At 39.6% G+C, this 14,718-nt stretch overlaps 1 protein-coding gene across 1 annotated transcript in view; it reads right to left on the bottom strand.

Moving 5' to 3' along the window:
• Positions 1-14,718, bottom strand: part of sgcd (sarcoglycan, delta (dystrophin-associated glycoprotein)) — a 343,513-nt gene that overhangs the window by 292,418 nt on the left and 36,377 nt on the right. The gene's annotated exons all lie outside the window — the stretch shown is intronic.

Here is a 14,718-nt window from a genome sequence, read left to right as displayed (position 1 = left end):
GTGGGCCTGTAAAACAGCACAAAACACAAAGAAATGAGAAGGCTGCTACTAGATTTTAATTTCAACATTGAAAAAAAAAAAAAAACAATAACAGGATATAATCAGATTGGTTGTAGATATTTAGTAAAGGTGATCACAAGGGAATCCCACCGACTAAAAAGGTATCAGTGCTTGCTGTACATATCTGTGGGTGCAGCAGCAGGAGCTCAGGGACTGGGGATGCTCTGCTGCAGAATCAGTTTGTTCTATCAATACAGTATTAAATGTTAACAGGTTGGATATAATAATCGTAGAGTAGACAGTGGTCCCTCATTTATTGCAGGGGTTCTCAGAATAACTAGCCCCTGGCCACGCACTTTATACACTGTTTTCCCCACACTCATGAACATTGGTCACAGTTCTCACAATTGATTCTCAAAGTGCAAACCTTTGTAGATTGCAAAACGTAAAAGTATTATTATGCCGCGGTTTGTCTTCATCTGCCCGCCACTTTCGTGCGCCTTTTTCCCTCACGGTGCAGGTGTCTATTTCCGAATGAGGCTCATAGTTATGGGTGTTTTTGTGCTGTTTTTTCTATTGGACGCGATGGTTATCAAAACCAAACGTGATAAATTTGGCAAGCGCAGGAGATTTGTCAATCAGGCTGCAGAATGCAATGCTGTACTGTGCAATAAAAAATCAGCGAAAAAGCAAAGCAGTGACGGATGAACAGCGGGACCACTGTGTGCTGTTTATTAATAAACAATAAAATATATTCCTAAATGACAACATGCATAAAAGCAGAACGGTATTTGTACGTCAGTGGGAAAATAGCGGTGGCTTGCTAGCTTTTGTGCGGCTTCCCCGGGTCAGTGAAAACTTTCAAAAGAGAAATGAATGAACTTACCAGGTTGCCCGATCTCTTCACATATCTTCCTCCAAGCTCGGTCCTTTTTATTCCTGTCTCGGTACTGAAAGCAGCTGGTGTTGTACAGCTCCGAGTTGTTTGCTACCGCATTGATTAGCCTTCCCCTCCATTGAAGTATGAAAGGCTTTGGCTGGATCTGCCCCTTTGACCTAGGTAACAGCCACGTCACCAGGCTCCTGATTGGTTGTCGCGGCGCGATTTGACGCTGGAGTTCAGATTTTTCCAACTCGAGCGGTAGACGCGAAACGCGCGTATGCACAAAATGCAACACAAAAACTCACGCGCGTGGTTTTATTCGCGAGTCAAACGCGCCAGACGCGCTGCACTGACGCGCGTTTCACGCGTTTTGGCGTTTTCGCGACGCAAATCTGCTTCCGAATTTTCGCGGGACCCGCAATCGCGCGTCATCGCGCCTTTCCATTGACTTTACATGTAAACCTGACGCTCTATTCGCGTCCATCGCGTTCGGTGTGAACACACCGTAACACTTATTATCGGGTTCACTGGGAGGAACACCTGAAGAAGATTTATACCAGGAGGATGCAACATATAATCAGATACATTACCTACCTGCGTAATTACTTTTTCACACACTGCTACCATCTGGGCAGTGTTACTGCAGCATGAAGAAGCAACTATTCAACTCAGTGGCCAAGCCGGCTTCCCAGAAATTACATTTACATGCTACTCAACCGCTCTGCTAAACATGGGGCAGAGCACGCAAGCTAGTTTAGGCAGGCAGCTCGTGCTGCACCGCGTGAGACACATTTATGTTTACATACATCCTCCTTCTCCTGAACACAGTCTCACAGTCTGGAAACATATTTATGTAAATGACCTCATTAATATTTTGTAAATTGGTTCATGATTGGCTATTGATGCAGCTTGGACCTAGCTGATGCTTTTATTTAGAAAGTTATAGAGCGACAAGGTGCCGTAAATCAAGTGGCGTAAACATCTCTACAGTAGAAGCGCAAGTTTTCAATGCACGGAGAGAAGGTGTGCTCAATGGTTAAGGAACGGGAAAAAAACGGCTAATAAGGTGCAAATCTGAGTTGCAAACAGTTCTTTAGCACCTGGATGATGAGGGAACAAGTTTGTATCAAAGTTTGTCCTGTAAATATGTACTTTGTGTGCTCACGCACCTCGTCATATTTAGGCAGCAATGCAACAATTTACAAGTTTCACTGTTATATGTTATGTAAGGTAAAGAAAATTAATTTGTGATTAATGAATAAGGCAAAAGGTTAAAGGTACCACACTGTTTGAGTTACTAATGGTCCTTTATTCTCTTTATGTTGTAGCTCTTACGGTGTGTTCACATACACGGCTGTTTAATTAAAGGATTGTGAGCCATCAGTTTGAGAGGCCATCTTTTCAACCAGGGATGCTACAATTTAAGCTGCCAAGTTTGCTGTCTTTGCATGTGACATATCAGTGTCGCTGCTGCAGTCTGGTGTTTCAACCCCTCCAACGCCCCACCATCCACCTGTAATGCTACATTTTAAGGGGATACAAAAGTCGAAGGCGGTTGTCAGCATTTTGACCGCAGACACTAAACATCTAACCAGAGCCTTTATTATTATTCCAACAGCAAACACTGTGACTCGTTTCCTTCAAGTCAACCTGGACGTCAATATGTTGTTCAACGTTTGACACGTGCAGGAAATTTACATGATTAACAAATTCATTTTTTTTTATAAATATAAACATAGTTGTTATCAACATGATACATATGAATATGGATTATTTATAAACACACGCGATTTATTATGGGTTAGCCTGCTGATTTATTCACTACATCTGGTGTTTTTTGTTATTTTACACGTTCCTGTTTTTCTTTAATGGGTTTATTTATTTTAATTAATTAGCTATTTGTTTGTAACCAGCTTAAAACTGTCATTTATTAAAATGTGTTGAAATATTAAAAACATTGACATCCATGTTAAAATGTAAAATAATTATCGTTAAAGTATTTGGAAAAAATCCTCTTAAAATCCTTTTAATCTTATCTTAAAACGCATTTTTATTTACTGGCTTTTAATACAGCATGAGAGTTATTTGTTAATTCATATTTGGTGTTTGCTATCAATACTCTAAGTTATTTTATTATGTATGTTGTATTCTTGTACAGCACTTTGGTCAACGATCCTGTTGTAATTAAATGTGCTATATAAATAATTAAACCATTAAAAGGAGTACAGTATGTTTAATAAGTTTAAAAGAGCATTTGCATTATATATGGTTTATTTTTACAAGTGTCCTGTTTTATTGTGGAGAGCTTGTGCCAGTGTGTATGTATGAACTGGACTATGTGCTCGGCAGTCTTTGTGAGAAGCCGGGGACATCTCTGATCCAAATCCACCGAGCAGCTGCTCACTTTTGTTTTAGCTCAAGAGTCGGCGCCATCTTGGAGACGCTGATCACTCTGCATCCCTTCAAACAAAGGTTTCTGTACAGAGAACATGCCCTCCACACTCTGGAAACATGGGACTACAGACGTCCACAACAACCACATTTTAGCCCGTACACGGAGGTCGTACGGACGACAACATTAGACGTTCAGTAGACGTTGAAAAAAAGACGTCGTCTGGCGTTACAAAACATTCTCTTTAGTGGCCCAAACTTGTACAAATATGACTTGTAAAGGACGTCACTCTGATGTCACTTTGCACAGTGGGATAATGAACCAAGATGGTCTATAAACAGAACCCTATGTGAGATTGAGGAACTGCAAATAAATAGCTTGCTTCTTCAGGCATGACGCGCTACTTCTAGACATTTTCAGCTTCCTACTTGTGATTTTCCAGCCTACATAAGACTTGAAGCAGACAGGCATCAGGGCTAGATTACATGCCATGTGTAACTTAAGGAAACAGGCTTTTTTTTTGTTTACGTTTAATTATCCGTGAAACTCATGGAGTAAACATGCAAACTGTGTTTAGCTGGGTTTTAACTCCAAACGCTTTTGTGGAGAGCCAAGGGTACCAAGCTCTGTTCCACTCTGCATAACCATAAAAAAGTTAGACAATTTAGCCTCTCCGAGCAGGTATTATAAGGCAGCAGAGCAAATAGGACTATAATGGGAATATATATAGGAATATAAATTAAATAGTCAGTGAGCATTTTGCAGACATCTCGAGTATTTTGTACCTTGGCAGATACTTCATATAATACGTCATGCACTTGACCTTCTGTTTCAAAGAGAAACACATTTTCTTATGCAAATTACAAGCAGGAGCATAATTTGAATGAGTCAAGGTTACATTAGCGGTTACAGACTGTGTAAAGATAACAGGGCGAAAAAAGCCAAACCAAAATACACTCACCCGACACTGTATTAGTTTCACCTGCTTCTTAATGCAAATATCTAATTAGCCAATCACACGGCAGCAACCCGATGCATTTAGGCATGTAGACAGGACTAAGGCGACCTGCTGAAGTTCAAACCGAGCATCAGAATGAGAGAGAAAGGTGATTTAAGTGACTTTGAAAGTAGCATAATTGTTGGGGCTAGACGGATCTTTTCCCATCTCCAGTCTTTAAAGAGAAGATCTGAAAAAGGGAAAATATCCAGTGAGCAGTACTTCTCTGGGAGAGAATACTTTGTTGATCCCAGAGGTCAGGAGAATGGCCCATATGCAAGCGAGGCATTAGTAACTCAAATAACTACTTATTACAACCAAAGTAAACAGAAGAGCTTGCAAAGAAAAGCGTCTGGACTTCTTTAAGCTACTTGAAGACGTTTCACCTCTCATCCGAGAAGCTTCTTCAGCTCTAAGGTCAAATGGTGGAGAGTCCCAGATATAAACCTAGTGGGAGTATCCCCCCACAGAAGGACAAAAGGACCCCCTGATGATCCTCTAATCGCCTGAGCCAAGGTGTGAAACTGGGTGTGGGTCCCAATCAGCCAGAGTTTCGGGTGTGTTCATTGTGAAACCTGGCCCCACCTTATCATGCGAATTCCTGAGATCAGATGGCCCAGGATGTGAGTGGGCGTTAAGGCGTCTGGGAAGGGAACTCAAAACTGGATGGTCTTCCTTGGTCTCTTGTGTTCTGGGGGCCTCTGGATGTCTGGAGTTTTGATCTCCTCCACACCTGCTTCACGCCCTGGAGGACGGGGCTGTGGCCCCCCCACACCCTCTAGCAGATTATTACATGAAGGAACCTTTTAAAAAAACAAAAAACAAGCGCGTCCATGCTCACAGGTGTACACACGGGTGATCACACCCACAAACTACACCCTTTTTGGCTCCTACCTCTTATGTGCTGCACAATAATGTTTAACATTTAGTATTTACTGTCATATTCCCATATATCATTGTGATGTTGTTTATTCTATTACTCTTGTTCTCTTCTGCTTGCTTTCTTTTTTCTTTCTCAGCAGGTGATCGATATATGCATTTTTTTTTCTCTGCCCGTTCTGTTGGTTTTTGTTTTTTGCCCTTCTCCCCCGTCCCTCTTCTCAGCTGTTTCTCTTTCCCTCTTTCTTTCTCCCCTTCTTTCCTCCAGTCAAGTCTGTCCCGTATTCAGTAAGTGAAAATAAAATAAACAATAAAAGGTGAATCAAATGGACCATTACGGCAAGGCTGGGATGGTCAGTTTGGTAAAGTAAATCCGTTGGGCATCTTTCTTTGCCTTTAGACAACAATTCTGATGGCAAAAGAGCCAAACGGGACAGGCCAAAAGAAAAAATAAAATAAAATAAAAAAAACTCACAGAAATGTTTATCAATGCTATAATTTGTATAATTTTTATCTGAATTGCATGTAACCTCCTAAGACCCAAACTCTTTCATGACATCCTTTTTAAATTTCTCTTTGCTATTTGGGTTTATTGGGACCTGATGAATGTAAAAACAAAGAATTACCTGATTTTTTTTTTTTTTTTACCTGATTTTTGTTTCTGATAAAAATGAGAGCCACATATGAGGACATTAGTTTTAACTTTCGATAGAAAAGTGGCAGTATAATGTCCTCGTAAGTGGATATCAGGGCCTTGTAGAGCAATATTAAGTATTTTGGTCTAGACAACCCAAAATATGATGCCAGGTCCTAGGAGGTTAATGAACATGTTATCATTTTGATTTCGAAGGAGAGGTCAGAGGTCAAATATGATACTTCAAATTTTTCTATGGTACTTTCTGCACAGAAGCAAGTGTCTCTTATCTGTACGCAGTCATCTGTTTAGCTGGGAGGACACTCTGGATGTGCACATTTGTGTTTTGTGTCAAGAAAAGCTGATATGTGTTCATACACTATATTCACTCATCCAGATCATTGAATTCTGGTGTTCTAAACACCTCCATTGTCAGTGAAAGGAACTCTTCATGCTTCAGCATACTTTTTGGGACAATTTCATACTCCCATCTTTCTGGGAACAGTTTGGGAATGGTCCCTTCCTGTTCCAATATGACTCCATATTAGATTAGATGAATTAGATTAGATGAATTAGAACATGAATGAGAGCACAGCCTATGAGCCAGGCATCCTGATGTGGCCTCCTTGTCCAACATCAGTGTCTGACCTCACAAATGTGAAAGAATGAACAAAAATTCCCATTAACACACCTTGTAGAAAGCCTTCCAAAAGAGTTGAAGCTGTCATAGCTGAAGGGTGGGCCAACATCATATTCAACAGTATAGTGTGTCTGGAATACAAGTGATCATGGGCCGTCTACAATCGTCATGCTTTCTTGATGTTTAAGAATGTTTAATTTCTGAAAATGTTCAAATAAACAGCTAAAACCATAAGACAAAAAAAAAAAAAGAAAAAAAAAAAAAAGAAATTAATGCCACAAAGAGTTGCAGCAGATCAGACAGTAAAACACGGTCCAATCCAGTACTGAGCATGTGCACTTACTAAAGTGAGTGTTTATGTTTTTAAGTATCTCATTGCTTTAACTTGGAACCCACAACAAAATCTGCAACACTAGAAATTCAAACTCATGTGGAAAGAATAATAGTAATAAAGTTAGAATTTGCCCGTCTGTTTTTTTGCTCGTGTTTCTTTTAGTAGATTTCATTATGCATGAAGTGCCACTAAATAACCGCATAACTGCCTTCTGCAATACTGCTATTCTTGCTTGTACTTGAACAGCAGCGGCTTATTTTTTTCAACTTATTGCGAAGTCAGAAAACATCTTCACACTCTTTATAGGATTGAGAAGAAGCGGACAAAGTCTCTCTGCTATCACAATAATTTAAAAGGTGTCAATCACAGACACACTGCTCACAGAAGCTTTGAAGAACATTTCCTCATCTTTGCCTCCTTAATCATCTTTTGTTTTCCATCACTTTTTTTGGCTCTTAATGCACAGAGGAAAAACAATAGCATCATTAAAATGAAACTAGTGCTGCTGTGGCCTCGAGTAGAGGTTAGAAAAAGAGTGGAGGCGGGTTAGTGTAATCACTGTTTGTCTGTTACGCATGGCTGAACAGGAACTGAGCACTGAGGTAGAAATTACACATGAATAGAGTCTTTTACCTTATGAACTCTGACACGCAGAAGCCAATCACGTGCTAATTTGCCGCACACAAGAAAAAGGACGTGTCTCTCTGATACTGTGGCCTCTCTTTTTAATAAATACCATCAACACTGTTATGAAATGATAATTAGCGCTCCGTTTTCCGGGCACAGCTTCACTCATCGCTATGTTTACTTGCTTAAAAGTGGTCTACACAACAACGTGTAGATACAACAGTAACTTGCCGACAGTCAGTAAGGACAGAAAACCATACGAGGACAATAAGCGAAAGAAGCTCTTGTTATTATTAATCCTGTAGCCACGTCTGCTAAATGCAATAAAACACTGCAACAATGGCACTGCAGGTGAAGAGTCTGTGGGCGACTACAAGGGTTTTAAGAACTTCACAGAGGCACAATAATCAAAGCTTCAGCAAATTACACAGCTGACGCTGCACTTAGCTTATTCACTTGACAAATACACTTGACATGCATGGAAAGCACTGCTATTTAGATATTTCGAAAAAAAAACACGTGTTTCTCAGTATTCATTAAGCCAGTGCACAGTATTTACAGTCGTTAATACCAGCAGCAGTATAGAGTGTTTTCATTATTCATTATTTTTACCCTAAAGCTTCGATGCAGCATCACTCTGAACACATTAAATATCTGTGAGGATTTTCGGTCATTCACCTAGATTGTTAAGACTTTTCACCTAAAACAACTGATGGAGAGTCCTGCAGCCTGTTGGAGGCGGTCCTAAGGGTTGTTATCAACTATTAATCACGTGAGTCATCACGTGTGCTGAGGTGTGACTCCTCTGTGATACACTCTTATTTAAATCTGTGCTTTTGGTTAGTGAAGTAAAACCTGTCAGCTAAAGGCGGTTGTAAATATTCGCACCACTTCCCAGTAGCAAAGCGCTTTATGTTGAGAGTTGTTAAAGAAAGCAAAGAGCCTGTAACTTAACTAAACAAACTGAGGTGCCAGACTTTGGCGCTTTCCTGTCTCTGTGTGAGATCCAAAGCTTTACGTTTGAAACTGCCTCTACAGTAGCAGATATAAGTCAACAACACATTTTTATACACCGGTATTATGTCTGATCACTCAGTGGAAAGTGTCTCGAAGCAGTGCTTCACTGTCTTGTTTTATAGTGTTTTCTAGAGGACCGTTTTTTCTCAGAACTAGTCAGAGCTACAGTGCGTAAACCTAAGAGAGACCCTAAAAAAGGATAGAGTCCTGAAAAGCTGCTAACCTAATGGGTCGGAAAACAAATAAACAGCCATGAGGTGATAGGGGGCATAAAAATGAATGCATTCCTTGCAGGGGTCACTTTATGTCTGTCTGTGCATGTGTGCGTTCGTGTGTGTGTCAGTTAATGAACCCTCCAGAGCCAAAGCGAGAGGCCCCCACCACTCTTTTACAAGATAATTTTACAGCTGCAGTGAATCTCCAGGAAAGCCATTAGTGTGTGTCTGAGTGTGTATAAAGGCATATGTGTGCTCCCATGAGGTTTTGTCTACTTGATTTATATGCCTGTGCCGCTGTCTGTGTTTGTCTGTGGCGTGTGTGTGACCTGAAACAGTGCCCTCCTATTTTACCGTTTGCAGCAGTGCTTTCAAACCAAAATAGAAAAGGACCAAATAAAGTACTACAACGCTAAAACAGGCCGATAGTAAGTCAGACGGCGGCAAGCTGCAGCAGAATACTATCAGAGCTGTCTTATGGAAAGGTCTAAGGTTGTTGGATTATCTCAGTCAAAGTAAAGCCAGCATAATATTATGAGCATCAGTGAATAAAACCACCTTGCAAAGTAAAAGTCATCATCACAGAAGTTCAATTATTGTGTTCTGGAGTAATCATGATAAATGTCTTATAACTGAGTAGCTGTAATTTAGATTTGTTTTGTTCCACTTTAACAAACTGTTGTTTCTACAGTCATACACTGTTCTTTATGAATACAGTCAAATAATTAGAATATCATTAACTTCTGTTCCTTTAAAGGGAATAAATGGACAGTGAGATACTGAACATTTCCATGATATTAAAGTATTATTTCTTCTTTTACAAAAGTCACAGAGTTCACTGTTTGCTCGAGTTTGATGTTTGTAAAAATCATTTGCATCCAGTCAAACTGTTTCTTTGAGTCAATAAAATAATTAAAAGGTTGGCAACACGTATCGTAGAAACCCAAGTAGATGCCCGCTGGAGCACAAAGACTCATGGGATTGTAAACGTTTGAATTCAGATAATTCATTTAGTACTGCTGTGATGGTTTTTATCAGGGTGAGTGTTAAAATGTGAATACAGCAATATAACTGTAACCTTGCAGTGCAGCAAACACAAAAGCTGATATTTTCCATAGTTTTAAAAAGATCTACAGTCTTTATAGAAAGAAACTGCTGTTGCAGATTACAGGAAGGACACTGTAAAACAAAGGTCCAATGCTGCAAAACCTGCTCGAAGTAATTTCCTGTAATTTAATTGTGATAAACTGACAAACTGCGAAGCCAAACGAAATGTAATGGATGAGAATACAGAGCGTATTCTTCTTCTTCTAGTGACCCAATAACTCTCTGCAAGCGGGGGAGGTTACAGTAACAACTTCATCCATGGGGAAAATCTATGCCATTGCTTTGAGATTCTGTGTGATGTAAATTACATTAGTTACTGATGGATGCTGCTCAGAGTGTATGACTGAATGGACTGAACTAGAAATGCAAAGACAAAAATCCTTAACATGCGCCTGTGGGAGGTCTAATGTAGTCCCTTATAAAACTGTGACGCTGGTTGTGTCTATGGTTCACTGGCATCTGTAGATACAGAGGCCATAACTAGAGTTTAGAAAATGTTACTTAGTTGATGGCCGTGGCACTACTGGGAGTCAGATTCACACCTTGTGCCTAAAATAACCAATTATCATCCCTCATGAATCAAGCATCTCCCTTACCTCTCCTAATCAGACAATCAGAGGGACTATCGAGTAGGCCACAACGTTATAGAACACCTACAGTGTATTTTCAAAGTAAAAGCCGTCTAAAACATTACATATTATTTCATATCATTATTTACAGCCTTGAAAAAAATGGTGTTCTTTCCTCAGTGACCTCATAGCTCGTTATGGCCAATGTAGAGACAAAATAGTCCCAGTAATAGATTGCATCTTACTTACTCTTTTGAACACAAATAAATCTTCTGTTTAAGAGTCAGACCATCATTCAGCCTGAAAGGCTACATATACAGTAAAATGAAACTAATCTGGTCCCAGTTCACTCTAAATTTCCAATTATTAAATTTCCAATTATAAATTATACAGAGCTGTTTTTCTGATCCCTGGTTTTCAGCTGATGGAAATATTACCTTGCAGCAGAAACAGGTATGTTTGAATGTAACAGCCCTGATCCATGGTTACTACACAGAAACTCCCGCAGGTGCTTCCAGATTACAGGATTAAACATAACATCCTCACATGTTTACCTTGAAACAAACGAGACGGCTTGGAAGAATTAACCATTCTTCCTTTTAAAAACTCTAGGTGGCAGACACTCAGAGAACTAGTGTTACAACCAGTAACTACTGTTTTTTTTCCTCTGTGGCCATTGTTCCCACACAAACACTTTCTAACAGCATCACCACCCACTTAAATAGTAATTATCTTACAAGCTTTACCAAGATTTGATTTTCTTTTGTTTTTATAATTTTCAGATCAATTTAATGTTCTATAAAAAAGTGTATACTTGCCACACGGAGCTTTATGGTCTATGTCTGCATGTCAGTGATCTGTGAATAAGGAAGACTGCTGACTGTTGATCGTACTTTGCATGAAAGACAACTGGCTTGTTTGCAAGACGGATGTGACTGATGCCTGTTTACTGGTCTTAGACATTAGCCATTACTACTACAGCCATTATATACTATAGCATGACATTAACCCATATGACATCCAAGGATTATAGTGAATTTATCAATTTTTCAAAAATCCGAACACGACTATGTTGTTACCATATCCAAATGCTCCCTAATAACTTTTGAATTTGGTTCTAGCACTTTATTAACATCTTAAATAGATTTTGAAAGCAAATGACAAAATGAAACACAAAATATTAACTCAAATTTAAATTTGCAAAATGAAGTGGATTTTTCAATAATTATCATCATGCTACCACATTAAATGATTACTTTGAGAATTAAATCACTTTAATTCAGTTCAGCTGTTGATGACATGCGAGCCGTGGTCATCTTTTAAAAGGTGTTTAATGAGAGGTAATTCTCCACAGCAGATGGGAGGGAGGGACAGAGGCATGAGAGCTACACTTTAAATTCTTTGAAGATGCAAATCACCGATGCATAACCAGAGCATGAATACAATATTACCCAGTTTAAAAAACAACCTTCGTCCCATCACTCCAGTGCTTGGGAATGCTATTTTAAAGCTTTTAATGTGTTTTCTGAGTACAGAGGTGCTGAGGGGCACACCTGGGTTCATCCAGCAGTTATTCCACAGCAGCTGGAGGTGGAGTCCTTCGCTCAAGTATACTTGAGAGAAGTTTTAAAAGGAAGGCAAATTTTCAAACTGAGCTGGCAGACATGTACCTACACCTCCGCCTTCAAGTGTTTCTTTTTTTTTAAGTCCATGAGCGTTATCAAAGCTGGGAACGGCAGGCTTTAAATAAACTGAATGCTGCACCTCCCACCCACCCTTGCTTTCTTTCTGCGTAAATCGAAGCACTTTGATTCACTGTGTGCATGATAACGGTGCACAACAGCACTTGTTGAAACTCAAAAGTAACATCAAGAGGACAGGGCTGATATGGAATACTGTGTGCTTGAGAGGACAAGAAAAACTGGCAATGCATTCAAAGTGTTTGGAAACAATAATTCAGGCAGTGAACTGAACTTAATACCAAGACAAACTCTTTACCATTTCCTTATGTAACCAGTGCCAGAGTAGCTATGAATTTGGCTGCTCTGTTCATTTAGAGGGAAAGTCATCCACATTGAAACCGACCAACAAGTGGAGTCACTGAGTTTTCAAGGTATGTTATAACTTTGGGGTCAAGTGAAAAACACAGAAACCATTAGCTAACAAGCTTTTAAATAGAGAATGCATACAGAGCTTTTCTATTCTCCGGTCCTTTTTCCCCCCCCTGTTGAATATCTAACCAGTGGAAAGCCTCCTGTTAGTAAAGCAGGCAGGCAGATGGTTGCTGTGAGCATTGTTCTTCAAAAAAAGCGCACTTATATGGGTGCCCACTCATGTTGGGGACACTACATCAAATGTGAGGCAGGAAAAATATGCTGTAATCTGGGATTTGGGATAGAGACACAGTATGTCTGTGAGCTTAACATTAGCTCTAAAGCTGTCCAGACTATTGCTTCGTGCTAAAGTTGGATTCATATTTAATGGCTTTCGGAAAGACTCCCTTTCCATTTGAGCCTTGCAAGTGGCAGCGACACAAGATTCAAAAGAATCAACACCTCAGTAAGACAATAATAACAATAAGACCGAACACAGGAGCATGTTTGCCAAAGTTATATTTTTTTTTATGGAGTATTGGCATGAGTTTATTCAGTCATTTAGTCTGTTTTGGAGGCGTAAAAGCAGATAGAAATTCATTGGAAAAACAACTGGGTCAGAATCATCCAACTTTATGTTTTTTTACCAAATGAAAAACTGCACAGTGGAGACAGTGATAGCGTATGTTTTCACATGAACATCAGACAGATAATAGATTATCAGTCTCTGCGGTGCTGTTTGCAGACACAATTCTATTGTGCTGAAATCTGAGCCTTTGATATCCTCTCTAAATGCAGCTGGAATCATATATCCACGGCCATTATACTGGCGACAGGGTTTGTAGAGTTAACCCTCTCTAGGCCGATGCATCATGGGATGTTTTTTTAATTTGGTATTATGGCATGAGCAATAGCTATTAACATAGCTAATGTATTTAATTATCCCCCCAAAATTTGTTTTTAATTCCTTTTTAAAGTGGATTATAATTTACTCAATATCGTTTCATCAAATTGCCTAAAATAAAAGCAAAATGGATTGTTGACAGACTCAATCAGTATTACTTTACACATATCAATGCAACCCCACCAAGCTCATTGTGAGTCACTAAAATTGGTTTTAATGAAATTTACAAACTAAAAAACAGACAAATAACATAACTTGGTACAATTTTACCCATTCAGCTGGCTGATATCCAGGTGCTCTGAGCCTGCGTTGCTTTCTTTTCATGTTGGAAGCAAAGCATGAATACCTCACTGTCCTTCCTGCTTTCGCTCTTTCAGCATCAGCAGCTCTGGTATTCTCTTTATGCATTACAGTGTGTGTTAGTGTTTGGATATCACTGTTTTAAATGACTGTAATGTTAACATCTATGCATATAAGCTCTGATGTTTGAGGTCCACAAATGCAAGTAAAGCTTACATGTTGTCATCACCTTTGAAATAATAAAGATCAGTGTTGATGTTGTGTTCACTGCACTCATGACTTGCTTTGGATTAATATGATCTCCTTTTCCTTAATAAGAGACCAACAATAAGATTTTAACTTACCCACATGTGGGTAAACTTACCCTGCATGAGTGGATTTCCCCTGAGCAAAGCCTCAAAAACAACAAATAATCAACAGCTATCATTTTTGTGATTTGGTTCAGACAAACACTGACTTTTCTGCAGTATTACATGAAATACAGCACCTGTACTGTTGTTGAATGTCATCCTGTTTCACTTGTATCTCCTGACAATTTCCCCTGCCTGCTGTGTGATAAAACAGAAAGGTCATTGAAGTAATGTAAAAAATAATAATAAGAGAGATGAGGGAGAAGGAAGTCAGTGCAGGAGGTGGCAAACAAAGAGGCACCGAGATGAAACATTTGGAGGTCATGATTAGATATTACTGCTCTGCTGTGATGAGTGGCGATGATGAGGGGATGAGGAACTTCGATAAATTGTTCTTCAGAGGTTTGTTTTTTTTATCTGTGAGAGGCAGAGGGAGAAAAGGAGATAGGACAAACATAAATTAGAGAGGAGGAAGATAGAGAGAAGACAGGGAGGAACTGACAGCACATTCTGAGAGAGAAAGGGAGATCCAGCCAACTGTTGACTGAACCTATTGGGGTGTAATGTTGCCATGACAATGCTAACTTCAGCTAATGGCACAGAGTAGTTGTCAATATTCCCATTAGGTGGCACGGGGCAAAACTGGGACTAGACTGGAGCTGCTGACAGATGCCAAGCTGTAGCGAGTCTGTCGTAAGCGCTGGTGCTCATAATGAGAGCTTCCACCAGCGAAGAGGCATAAATTCATGCACGGCTGAAAAATGTCTCTAACTAAAG

The sequence above is a fragment of the Rhamphochromis longiceps genome, linkage group LG10, assembly GCF_057381845.1.
Source record: "Rhamphochromis longiceps isolate RC_006_pf linkage group LG10, R_longiceps_female_GT1.1, whole genome shotgun sequence".
Taxonomy (NCBI): Eukaryota; Metazoa; Chordata; class Actinopteri; order Cichliformes; family Cichlidae; genus Rhamphochromis; species Rhamphochromis longiceps.
Note: the sequence above shows the minus strand (reverse complement) of the source record. Positions and strands in the feature narration are given on the sequence as shown.